The sequence below is a fragment of the Vulpes vulpes genome, chromosome 5 (genome assembly GCF_048418805.1).
Source record: "Vulpes vulpes isolate BD-2025 chromosome 5, VulVul3, whole genome shotgun sequence".
Lineage (NCBI taxonomy): Eukaryota > Metazoa > Chordata > Mammalia > Carnivora > Canidae > Vulpes > Vulpes vulpes.
In genome coordinates this window covers 137,726,959-137,740,134 of record NC_132784.1, presented here as the reverse complement: position 1 = coordinate 137,740,134, position 13,176 = coordinate 137,726,959, and the positions used below count along the sequence as shown (strand labels likewise).

The window sequence follows — 13,176 nt, the reverse complement described above, 5'->3', positions numbered from 1 at the left end:
CTTCTTTTTTTTAATTTTTTATTTATTTATGATAGTCAGAGAGAGAGAGAGAGGCAGAGACACAGGCAGAGGGAGAAGCAGGCTCCATGCACCGGGAGCCCGACGTGGGATTCGATCCCCGGTCTCCAGGATCGCACCCTGGGCCAAAGGCAGGCGCCAAACCGCTGTGCCACCCAGAGATCCCTCAAGAAATGTTTCTATTTAAAAGGAGAGTGGGGAAATAAAAAAGGAGAGTGGGGACAAAAGTTACAAACCCATTAGCTTCTATATTTACAAACATAAGTAGGACCATATCTATTTTCTTAAAGTATTTAAAAACATATACCATGTTCCTGTAGCGTGCCTTAATAATCAAAGGCAGGCTGCCTAACAAGAAGGACCTGACTAGTTACTGAGGAAGTGCCATGTATTATTTACTTATCTTTAACTTTTATTTAAAAAAATTTCAAGCATATAAGGAAGTAGAGAGAATAATAAACATAGTCTCTAAAGACTTAACAACTGATAGCCTGTTTCTGTATATACTTGATAGTTTGGGATTTTGTTTTCTTGCTGAAATATTTTAAAATCAATCCTATCATCTCCCTCTAGTTGCTGAATTGCTTAGGTCTTGTTGCTTGATGCTGTCATTGTGTTCTTCAATGTCCTCGCTTTAATTTACATCTCTCTATTCTATCAAACATAAGAGAGGAAAGTGGAAATTTCCAGCTGTAGTTGTCTACTTCTTTCAGTTCTATCAGTTTTTACTTCATGCATTTTGAAGCTCTTCTGTACGTTACATAAACATTTAGGGTGATTATCACTTCTTGGCGCATCAGCCCTTTTTCCATTATAGTGTATATTTATTGTCTCTGGTAACATTTTTTTCTTCCTGAAATGTACTTTATCTGATATTATAGAGTTACTCCAGTTTTGCTTTGATTAATGTTTATCTATTATAACTTTATCTATCCTTTGACTTTAAACTTGTCCAGATTGTTATATTTGAAGTCAGTTTCCTGAAAACAGCATACAGTTGGGTCATGTTTTTTTATTTTTTTAATGGGTCATGTTTTATAATCCACTCTACTAATCTATGACTGTTGAAAATATATGTTTATTAATTTTAGAGAGAGAGAGAGAGTGAGTGACAGAAAGATAGCAGGAACAGGGGGAGGGGCAGAGAGAGGGAGAAGCAGACTCCCCACTGAGCAGGGAGCCTGACTCCTGGCTCAATCCCAGGAACCTAAGCTCATGACCTGAGCTGAAGGCAGTTGCTTAACCAACTTGTATTTGGCTTGTGAAGACCTTCTAGCTTTAATGAAATTGTTGATGTGGCAGGACTTAAATTTTTCATCTTTTGTTTTTTATTTTCCCAGGTTTTTGTTGTTGTTGTTCTTGTGTTCCTTTTTTTTTTTTTTTTTCATTTTTGTTAATTATTTGGCTATTTTAAGAACAGCATTAATATTTTGTCTATGTTTTTTACTATATATCTTTGTATAGCATTTTCAGTGATTGCTCTGGGTGTCACATTTTATATACATAACTAATCACATCTTAGTGGTATCATCATTTCACCCGTGAAGTGTAAAAAAAAAAAAACAAAAAAAAACTTAGCTCTCTTTACATCCCTTTATCCTTCTCCACTTAAAGTTGTTTTAAACATATCTTCTATAAACATTTGGAATCATACCAGTGTTATACTTTTGCTGTAACTGTCAAGCATATCTTAGAAAGCTCAAAAGAAGGAAAGCTTATTTTATTTACCCATGGTTTTGCATATGAGGCTCTTTCTTCTTTCCTGATTTCCGAGCTTCTTTCTTTTATCATTTCTGTTTAGATAATTTCCTTTAGCCAATTTTTTTTTATGGTAACTCTGCTGGTGGCACATTTTTTTCAGTTTTTCGTCATCTGAGAACATATTGATTTCCCCTTTATTCCTGAAGAATATTTTGCTAGGTAGGAATTATTTTCTCTCAGCACTTGAAAATATTGTGCTTCCTGACTTCCATGTTTCTGATGAGAAATCTCTGCCATTCAAATTGTTTTCTTCTCTAGGTAAACTACTATTTATTTTATTGCTGCTTTACATATCTTTTCATTTTTCTTTAGTTTTCAGAATTTTAATTATAAGGTATCCAGGTATAGATCTCTTTGGGTTTATTCTGTTTAAAATTTACTCAGATTCTTGAAACTATAGGACTATGACTCGACGAATTTGGGGAGTTTTCAGTCATTATTTCTTTGAGTATTACTTTTAGACTCACTTCTTTCTCCTTCTCTTTGGGACTTTTATAATACAGATGCTGCACCTCTTTTTACAGTCCCAGAGGTTCCTAAGATTCTCTTTATTCTCTTTTTTTATGGTATATTTTCCCTCTGTTGTTCACACTAAGTTTTCTTGTTCTATTTTCCAGTTCAGTAGTTTTTCCCTGTGGCTTCTCCATTCTCCTGGTCAGTCCATTCACTGAACTTTTTCTTTTATTTATTGTATTTTTCACTTCTAAAATTCCAATTTGATTTTTCTTCATATCTTCTATTTCTTTGCTGAGATTTTGTACATTTTTAATTAAGAGTGTTTGTAATTCTTTCTTTTTGTTTAAGACTTTATTTATTTATTAATGAGAGACACACACACACAGAGAGGCAGAGACATAGGCAGAGAGAGAAGCAGGTTCCCTGCAGGGAGCCCAGTCAGTAGGACTTAATCCCAGGACCTCAGGATCACACCCTGAGCCAAAGGCAGATGCTCAACCACTGAGCCACCCAGGTGCCCCAGTAATTGTTTCTTAAAACATTTTGATGATGGCTGCTATAAAGCCTTTGTCAGATATTCCTACCATTACAGCCATCCTGGTGTTGAATTATGTGAATTCTCTTTGTTTCATTCGGTTGTAGATCTGTTCCTTGACGTGATGAGGGATTTTTAATTTGCAGTTTGGACATTTTCATATTATATTATGAGAGGTTGTATCTTATTTAAACCTCTATTATAGATGTCTTTACTTGGCACTTCGGAGGAGGGTTACTGCCTCACTACTGCCATGTGGATGGAGAAGTCCATGTTCCCTTGCTCGCCTCCCCTGACAGCTATTCTCTTTACTGCCAGGTGGGAGGTTCTTGCTCTCCACATGGTTCCCAGTCACTCTGTAGAGGTGCCCTTGCTACTATTGGATGATAATGAAAGTCTTCACTAGGCCTTCTCTGACATTACTCAGTGGGGAAGGATGTGGAAACTGGGCTCCCCATGTCTCTACTGACACTACGAAGATGAGAGAGCTCTGGTTGACAGCAGTTGGGGATGGAAACTCTACCCTGACATGAGGGTTGGGGCACTTCACTGCAGCTTCACGAGGGTAGTCATCCATGTTCCTCAGTCTTCACTGACATGGTCGGGGGCGGGGGGGGGGGGCGCATAATTTTTCCCAAGTTTCTGTGGTAGAATGCTTATTATGTAAAAGTTTTCTATTTTGCTAGACTGGCCTTTCCTCTTCCTTTGGTTACAGAGAGAAGATTTTTACCAGGAAGCAGATTTTTGTTCTGTTCATGCCTCATTACATTTCTGGTTTGCTGCTGTCTGAAATATTATGAAGTAAAAAAAAAAAAAAAAAAACCTCCAAATAAATCATTGCTGTGTAACTGCTTATGTTCCAAGATCCCTGGGAAGGCTGCCTTCTTCTCTATACGTTTTAGAGTCTTTCTATATGTTTTGTATATGGTATCAAGGAAGAGTTGTTTTCCAGTTGTGATTTACATATTTATTATTATTTTAAGTTTTTGTTTTAGATACAGTTAGTTAACATACAGTGGAACATTAACTTTAGGTGTACAATATAGTGATTCAGCACTTTCAGACATCACCCAGTACTCATCACAAGTGAACTTCTTAATCTCCATTACCTATTTCCCCCATCCCCCACCACCTTCCCTCTGGTGACCATCAGGTTGTTATCTATAGTTAGGAGTTTGTTTCTTGGTTTGCTTCTCTCTCTCTTTTTTTCCCTGTGCTCATTTGATTTATTTCTTTTTTAAAATTCTACACATGAGTAAAATATGGCATGTAATGGTATGTATCCAGACTGACTTATTTCACTTAGCATAATACTCTCTAGCTCCATCCCTGTCATTGCAAATAGCAATATTTCATTCTGTTTTGTGGCTGAGTAATATTCCATTGTGTGAATATGTTTGTGTAAAGTATATTTTCTTTATTTATTCATAAGTTGATGGACACTTGGACTCTTTCCATAATTTGGTTTTGTACTTATATTACTATAAACATTAGGGCACACGTTTCCTTTTGAATTAGTATTTCTGTAATGTGTTTGCTGGATCATAGGGTAGTTCTATGTTTGTTGTGTATATGATATCCAGGAGTTTTAATTGTACTTAAAGTAAGCTGAGACTAATTTCAGTTGTATAGGAAGGAAAAGGAAATGTGTGTCTAATTTTTCCGTAAGGTGAGGTCTCCTTTGTCTCTTTCAATTTAGAGAGATCCTGCTGTACTGGGAATCCAGGAAGTCCTCAAAATGAATAGTGCTCTGATAAAGGATCTCCTAATCAGCTTGAAGGACATTCTATTAGACAAACTCAACACAGTTAAAGCATTTCCCCAAAATATGATGATCACAAATGATGGAAACAAAAAAAAATCTATCTCTGTGTATTTGTGTTTATTCCTTAATTCTACAATTGCGTTCGCCAAATGGAAAGCCCTCCCCATACAAATTAGCAAAATGTATTTGACACTATTGTAGGTGATCATTACACTGAATCCTTTCTATGAAAATTGAAAATTTAAAGGAAGGAAATAAGTATTAAACTGCCTTTACAATACAACTGTATGTCAAGGTAACCAAAATGTCAATGTCCGAAGCAAAAGCTCTTTATACAAAAGGAATTGTTGGATTTATGAATCCTAATGGAATAATTGATGTAGACCATCATCATCAAAGGGTGGCAAAGTTATCATTTGAAAGTTTGTCAGAAAATACTCACATTGTGCCAAGTTATCACTTCACACATATCATTACTAGTCCTGAGGGCTGCAATGCAACTTCAATGGACAGGCCTGTCTGTCACTGGCTTAACCCAGTGATTAATCTCAGCATCGCTATTAGTGACCTTATAACTGGATGTGTCCCCTGAGGTGATGCAAATGAAGTCTATAGCAGCTCCTGTGAAGATTCTTCTCCAAATATATAACCTGATCTAGCTGAGCCTTTAGATTTAACTTTCATTTAACTATATGAACACAGAAGAACAAGCTGAAGCACGTCAGGATGAAAGTTTAAAAATCCAGAATGTGGATCATTTTGTAGCACAAGTGGGAGGCCCTTTTCCAAGTCAATAGCTGTGTAGGAGCAGAGTCATGCTATTTATTTGAACCTGATTGCAGCTCAGTCAAAGACTTCCTAGCAGCTTTTTATTTTTTTTTTCCTAGCAGCTTTTAAATACTGTCTTTGATGACAGTAATATATGCTCAAAGGTAGGAAAACCCATGACACATCACATTCAGTGTTTCCTAATCATCACTGTTTATGCAGAATGGATCTGCATAAAGAAGAAAGATGCAACTGGCAGAGCTACACCCTTATTTCAGAGTCTAAAAAAATATATACTTGGTTTTAGTACTTTTCCCAAAGATCCCTTAGTACCTTTTTTTTTCCTATCCCGGATGAGATAGTCCTTTTAGACAAATTATCACTTGTTACAGTTATCACTAAATAATTTTAGTGCTGTCATTGGCTATTTTAGAGGTAATGGAGTATAGTGGCAAAGAGCTGGGGGCTAGAGTCAGGCTGCCTTCATTTGAATCCCAACTCAGGATTTGTCCTGATGGACAAATCCCATGATTTGCCATCAGAATAAATCCCATGATTAAATCAAGCCAGCTGAGATCTATCTAAAATATGCCTGGTACCCTCACATTCAAGCCCTTTCTCTACCCTAGATGGCCTGAGACTAACTCTGTTATTGACTTTCAGCACATCCTTTAAGGCTTAGCTCAAATGTTGAAGATATCTCTACTACTTACAACTGAAAAGTAATGCTATTTTATATCCACTCATATCTTTCATAATATTTGTGCAGTTTATTTATTTATTTATTTATTTATTTATTTATTTATTTATTTATATTTATTTAAGATTTTATTCATCCATTCATGAAAGACACAGAGAGAGAGGGAGAGAGAGAGAGAGGCAGAGACACAGGCAGAGGGAGAAGCAGGCTCCATATAGGGAGCCCGACATGGGACTTGATCCCAGGCCCCCAAAATCAGGCCCTGGGCTGAAGGCAGTGCTAAATTGCTGAACCACCCGGGCTGCCCCAGTTTATTTATTTTTAAATATTTTATTTATTTATTTATTTATTTATTTATTTATTTATTTAGTGTGCACTTGCATACTTGCATGCACATTAGCAGGGAAGGGAGGAACAGGGAGAGGGAGAGAGAAGAATCTCAAGCAGGCCCCACTCATCACAGACTCTGGTGCAGGGCTCAATCCCATGACTCTGACATCATGACCTGAGCAGGAATCAAGAGTCAGATGCTTAACCGACTGAGCTACCAGATGTCCCATATTTTGCATCACAGTTATTATTCCATCCAGCGCTACTTAAGCTCCTTTATATGGTCGTAGATCTTACATTTAGTGAGCATTTCCTATGTGCCTGCAGTAATTTGGTTGACTGACATGTTTTAATTTACCTAATTTTTCCAACAACAGCATGAAGCTTATTTATCATCCACCTCTTTTACAGATGGGGAAGCTGTGGGGCAGAGCGGTACTCTAACGGCTGATAGTCACTGCTTGCTAGGGCCCGAGCTAGAACCTGGATGCAGGCAGTCCTCTGGTGCTCGAGCCACAGCAGTGCCTTATACTGGAAACCTGAACGCCAAGAGAGATTTCTAGGAAGAATGATGGGGAGGTAGATGGCAGGCTGTGTTCTGTCTTCCTCTCCTCCGCCCCGTCCAACCACAGCCCGTCCAAGCACACAGTGGCAGTAGGACAGTGCCTCAGTGCTCCCTTCTCCATGCTGGGGAAAATTGTTTTACCCAGTTACCTCCCAGAGATCCCCACAAGGGAGGGGCTCGGCCCTTAACAGCATTCTGATAATCCTTATCTCCCTCTCATTTATGAACCTTGCTCCGTTCAGTCCAACCCGTGCTGTGTTGGAGACCATCTCACCCAGAAAGCCCCGTGTGAATGCGTCGATGGTATCCTCAGGCAGCGTATGTGAGCCCAACCTACAGTTCTTTATTTACTCTGGACTGACGTGCCAAGCCAGCCTCACGTGTGCTAAGTGCAGGCGTCAAGGCCAAGCCAAGCACACACCCTGCCGGGAAGACCCTGGGGGGCCCATGGAATAAAGCAGCCAAATCTTCTTGATGATTTCTGCTGTTCCTGACTGATGGCATCAGCATTTGAAATTGTTGGTCCTATTTGCTGGGTAGCTTTATCAGTTGCTTCTCATTTGTTAGGAAGTTCAGCAATCGAAATCCAGATGACAGGTAGGTAAAATGAATTCTTCTCATAGATTTTTTAAGGTCTAATTAGATGGATACTTTCAGATGTTGTTAGTATCCAAGGACACTGACCTTTCTTATTGAGAAAGTAAATCAATTGTATTGGAAGCGTTTTCTGGGTCTTTGATAAATGATGGGCTATTCTCACTTGACAACTATACACAATAGAAAAATGGATAAAAGTTCGTTAATTCACTAACCAGCTGTAATTCCAATGACGGCCTCTGAGTATTTCTACACAAAGCTGTTTGGAAATCATATCACGGCTTGGATACTTGTTTACTGATATATTCTGAGAGTTTTTTGGATAATAAAATCACACTTTTGCAGATCATTTTGTAGGTGAATAGTGTTCAGCGGGAACAGCGTGATCAGACTTGGAGAGTCAGCAGCCTGGACGCCGTAACCTGGCACTGGGTGGGCCCGTGCACTCCGACTGGCTTCCCTCCTGGTACAGCGCGCGGTTTGGTCATGTGGATTCTTTTCTCGTGAGCTTGAATGGAAGATGTGGATGTCATACCCCATCACCATGGTGTGGTGGACACCTATATGATCGGCTGCTCCATCATGCTCCGGGACGGCACTCCACATCCTGGTGTGCCTGCCACACACAGCCTGGACCCTGGCCACCTCTACCGACCTCTGGTCCCTTGCTCCTGTACCTTGCTCCCTCCCACCTTCTTGGCCCCCATAGTACCTTCACTTGCTGACTCCTCTCCCTGGAACCCTCTGTCCCTCCTCTTCTGTGGCTTTTATCCTACTTCCTCCCACAGATGTCATGTACAGGCAGGTGGGTAGCCGTTGACGGCAGCATGGCCATCCCTGCCTCCCCTTCCTGCCGCCTCCCTGACCAGCCTGTGTGCCACCACCTGACCATCTCATGCAGCAAGTGCTGGCCAAGCAGGTCTCTGCCCTGTGACTATTTGGTACCTTTGCTTTGCTTTACTTTTCTTCTGCTTCTCCTGCCATCTGACATTATAGTTATTTGCCAGTTTTCTACAGTACAAAGTGGTATCCTTGAGGGCAATGCTTGTCACTTATGGTCATTGCTGAATCCTGGTGCCTGGTACATGATAGCACGTTGGTGGAATCAATCAATCAATCAATCGATTGATTGATTTTATAAGTAGTTTGTGCAAAGGTTGGGGTCCAGGGCCTGGAGGCTGATGCATTGAAATACTTGGTGGACCCGTTGCTGCCTGGGTGGCCTTGGGGATGCCGTTCAGGACCTCTGGACTCATCTGTTTAATGGGAAGAGTAATAATCCTGTCTCACTGCAATGTTGTGACAGTCAAATTAATTAACATGGAAAAAAGGTTTAGAAAATTAGCAGGCTCTTAGAAAATTAAACTCACAATAAATATTAGCTATCATAATTATTTCCTTAGTGCTTTATAATTTTCAGATATTTCCCATTTTTATGTTGTTAAATCCTTGTAAAAATTCTATGAAGCAGAAAGGCATTTCAAAGACGAACAACCTGAGTTATGTCATTGTGACCATTCAGCTCTGGCAGGGCAGGGCTGATGCCCCAGGTCTCCTAATCCCCAACTGGTGGCTTTTCAAGTAAAAACAAAAACAAAAACAAAAAAACCCCAAACAACAACAACAACAAAAAACAACTAGTTTCTCAATATGGTACTTCTGTTTCCAGTTAACTTCCATCTATCTTACCCCTCTTGGATCCTTGTCATTTCTTTTTGGCTATCTTCCGGGTTCTAAATTAGTTAACCTTTCTGGATTTTAATATTTTCATTTAAGATCTTCTTAATACATAGTGTTTTTACTGGTTTTAATGGGAATGCTGATGAACATGAGGAGGGTGACAGCAATATTTAGGCAGCAATATTTTATGGTGTGCCTGTTACTATTTCCAGCCTTTGCCACTTAACCGTCTCTCAAGACAACCCTATAGGAGAGGTACAGCTTTAATCCTCATTTCACAGATGAGCAAATGGAGGCACAGAGAGCTAAGCAAGACTTGCAGCCATTCCGACTCCAGAAGGCACGGCCTCAAGCCATCACCACCTGGTCGTAGCTGCTGTGGTTTCCTCCGGAGCCCGCAGCACCAGCCACAGAGCCAGCCCTCCCGGGATTGGGCGATACGCACACTAGGTCCCCGACCCCCCCTCCTTTCCAAAGACCCCTCGCCAGTGCTCGTGATCGAGACACACTTGTTTCAGTTATAGCTATGCTGGTAACCTCACCTGCGCTGCGAAGTCAGTGGATAAAGGATGCCAGTGTGATGATCGTCCCAGAAAGAGATTTTTTTTTTTTATCAGAAGGGCAACAGGGAGAGGAGTTTTTGGCCTGCAGAGTCTTTGGCTCTATCCGAAGAGGAACGTTTATCCTTCCCGTGTCCTCAAGCTGCCTTTCACGTGAAAGAACAAGTCAAGATAAATCAAAAGGAGGATATGACTTAAGGTTTGACTTACTACAAGAAAGACCTGATTCATGTGTCCCAGAGAGACTAATATGCATCACAATTATGAGCCCCGGATCACACAGAAACATTTCAGTCTTCCCACCAACTCTGGGACAAAGTAGCATAAAAATAAAGTTTTCTGAATAAACGGTACAAAACATGTAATCCCAAATAGCGATTACTCCACAGACTTGCCACCTTCTGTGAAAATGTAAAGTTTGACCTTTTTTTAAAATTTCAAATGCATGAACTCTTTGAACCTAAAGAAAAGAAACTTGAAATGTGCCAGAGGTTTCGGCTGAATGCATAACCTTGAACTGCAAGTTCAAATGTATTGATTTACTCTGCACTTTCGTTTTCAAATGTGTTGAGGCTTTTGCTTTCCTCTCGGGCACCCCTGGGACGCTGCGATCTCCCTCCTGTGATGCTCTCAGTCCCGCTTCTCTTCTGGGGACTATTCTGGTGTATGTGGCTGCCAGGCTCAGGGAAGGGGTCCCTAAAGGGCTTTGCACCCATGGGTGTGGGATTTGATTGCATCCACCCTGCAGGACTTGGGGGGGCCTCGGAGCACTCATGAGGGATGAATGCCAGGCTATCAGGAGGGGGTAGAGTGGTCAGAGCAGGTGGGTGGACATGAGGACACCCAACAGACTGAGCTGCCTAGATGCCCTGCTTTATGTACTTCTTGTGAGGAATAAATGAGAATAATCCACGTGACGCTCATAGACTTATTCTGGGCCCGGCACATAGTAAATTCATAAATGTTAGTTGTTGTTTACTTTTTAAGAAAGGAAAAATAAGGAAAGAAATTATATATATTTTATAATTCAGGCAGCATTCCTTGCTTCTGAAGTTGAGGAAGTTTAGGTAGATACTGGGAAATGTATTTTAATCAGTAATATATTAGAAATTGATACTATATTTAGTAGATTGATTACATTTGAATAATATGGCTGATGAAACTTTGTTAGTGAGGTTTCTCTATTCCAGGACATCACCAACTTAGGCATAAACTAACTCCATTTTAAATAGTTTGCCAACATCTATATCATAACCCCATCCACCCCTGTGGGATATCGCACAGAAGATTTTGAGATGCAACATCCAGAGGTTGGGGGGAGCTCACTGGTGACCCAGCAGCCAGTAGTCACGTTGGAGCGGTGGGGAACCTGGGAGAGGGATCATCACAGGTCTTAACTAGGTCTTCACCCAGGAGCTTTGTCCAAGACGGCAGGACTCCGAACCCTAAGCTGTGATGTTGCGATGTTGTGGGCTCGTTCTTACATATGGCACAGAGACTCCCTTTGATGGAATGACTCAGTTCCACCGAGATGCTGATGGAGCCTAGTTCATGGAGAGCTGGGATCTGGAACTGGGTCACAACTGACGTGGGCCTGTGTGCTGTGTTATGTACGTGTGTAGTGTTATGTGTGTTGTGTGTGTGAGATGTGTGTAGGGGGATGTATCTGTGGATCCAGAAGCAGGAGACCTGGAATGAATGTGTTTTGAGGCACAAAATCAAAATAAAGCTGAGATGAACACAATTGACAACAAGTGGCCAGCATTGACTGGGGACCTACACACCAGGCCCGATCTAGACCGTTGATGTGGATGATGCATCCAACCACTTAGACAGTGGTTCTCAGTATCTCCATGGAGCAACTGAGGAAACAAAATTTAGGAACAGTGAAGCCACAGGGTGAGATGAGGCAGGAATGAGGGAGCCAGCCTGTTAGCTAGGCTTATCTGACCCCAGAGATAGCATCACTTCCATTACGGTAACTGGGCAGAGTCCATGAGTTCCAGGGTAGCCAACCTCCCTGGGAATGTTGACTCTGTCCCTGCTCTTCTTGCACAGCTCAGTCCTCCCTGAACTTACCTTCACTGAAGTCCAGCTTGGCTGTGCACCTGGTCCATGGGACCAGAAACCTTAGGTCATCAAAGGGAAAAAGAGCACAGTGATGAAAACTGTTACATTCCCTAAAACATTGTAATAGAAATAGAGATGGTATAAGTTATCACAGTGATAAGATGATCTAATCATATATTTGCAAATAGTAGGTACTTGTTACCTGCCTCACTGTTGGAAGGGTAACAAATTATTATTATTGTATTTAATCCTCAAACTAAATATGTAAAGAAACCAGTGCTATTCTTTTTTCTTTGCAAAATGCATCTCAGAGAAGTTAAATGAATTTCCTTCGGTATTGTATGGCAGGGGTAGGCTTAACAATCACGGTTTTCTGATTTTTTCCCCCACTATCCTCCTTTGTGATAGGAATAATAATGTCAAATAAAAGAGAAAAAAAAGGAACTTATCTGGAAAAATAACAGCTTCTTTCAAAGTTCTATTTTTGTTTCATCCATGGCGTAACAGCTTCAGAAAAAAGAAATGGCTCCAATAGAGAAAATTTTGACCATACTTTTTAGAAACCAGGCACATCGTAATGATATTAATACACAAATAAGAATAGGACTTTGGGACGATGGGTGTCTTTTTGCATAGGATGGATAACCTCTTGAAGGGCTAGATGCAAATAAATGTGCTTTGTCTTCAGTATTTAGAAGACAGATACAATGACATCTCCCACATTAAAAAGAAGCAGATAATTACAAGTGCTTACTTGGAATGTAACGACGTATTTCTTCTTTTGTCCTGGCCTCACCACAGCTGTGCCCGTTCTTGCCAAGTGTTCCATCTGTTACCATCGATCAGGAGTGATGCAGCACAACAGCGGTGCAGCCTTCTCTTGCATTCCGAAAGGGGGGTGTGCACTTTTCAGGGCCCTGGGAGTGAATGCTTGCGGGAACTCTGCGACGCCCCCACGACAAGGTGTGTGGTTGGATTTCTCATTGCTAATGGGCTTCCACTGTGCTCGCTTCTCTACAGCAGACTCTCCTCTCCAGCTAGGCTGCTCGAGGATACATTCCCAAGAACCAATGGTCGTCTGCATGGTCACTCTCTTTACCCCCAAACTGAACATTGAGGCCAGGGCTGCTGATGGGGTCAATAAAATTATTTGGGGCTGGTCATCAGGGCTGCTAAAGATGTAGGGACTGGCTGGCAATCACAACAGAGGGAAGCTCTTTCACCTGAGCGTTCACCCTGAGGGTGTCCATAGAAGAAGAGAAAATAAATATTTGATTATGAAGTTAGTTTCTTAGGGCAACCAGAGCTTTAACTGAAGGGTGCCTTGCTTTTGTTTGGGTGCCTACTTTCCTGGGGTAGGGGTGGGAATGC

The 13,176-nt window shown here is 41.0% G+C and overlaps 1 long non-coding RNA gene across 2 annotated transcripts in view; it reads right to left on the bottom strand.

Moving 5' to 3' along the window:
- LOC112925824 (uncharacterized) overlaps window positions 1-12,684 on the bottom strand; it is a 33,212-nt gene extending 20,528 nt beyond the window's left edge. Inside the window, exons 1-3 of one of the 2 annotated variants that reach the window (XR_012001854.1) lie at window positions 12,560-12,684; window positions 9,718-9,881; window positions 7,586-8,751 (exon numbers count right to left, since the gene is read on the bottom strand). This is a non-coding gene — a long non-coding RNA (uncharacterized lncRNA). Of the gene's footprint in view, window positions 1-7,585; window positions 8,752-9,717; window positions 9,882-12,559 lie in introns of those variants that run through there. The other variant, XR_003236214.2, reaches the window with a different exon arrangement.
- Between the last annotated feature and the right edge of the window lie 492 nt (window positions 12,685-13,176).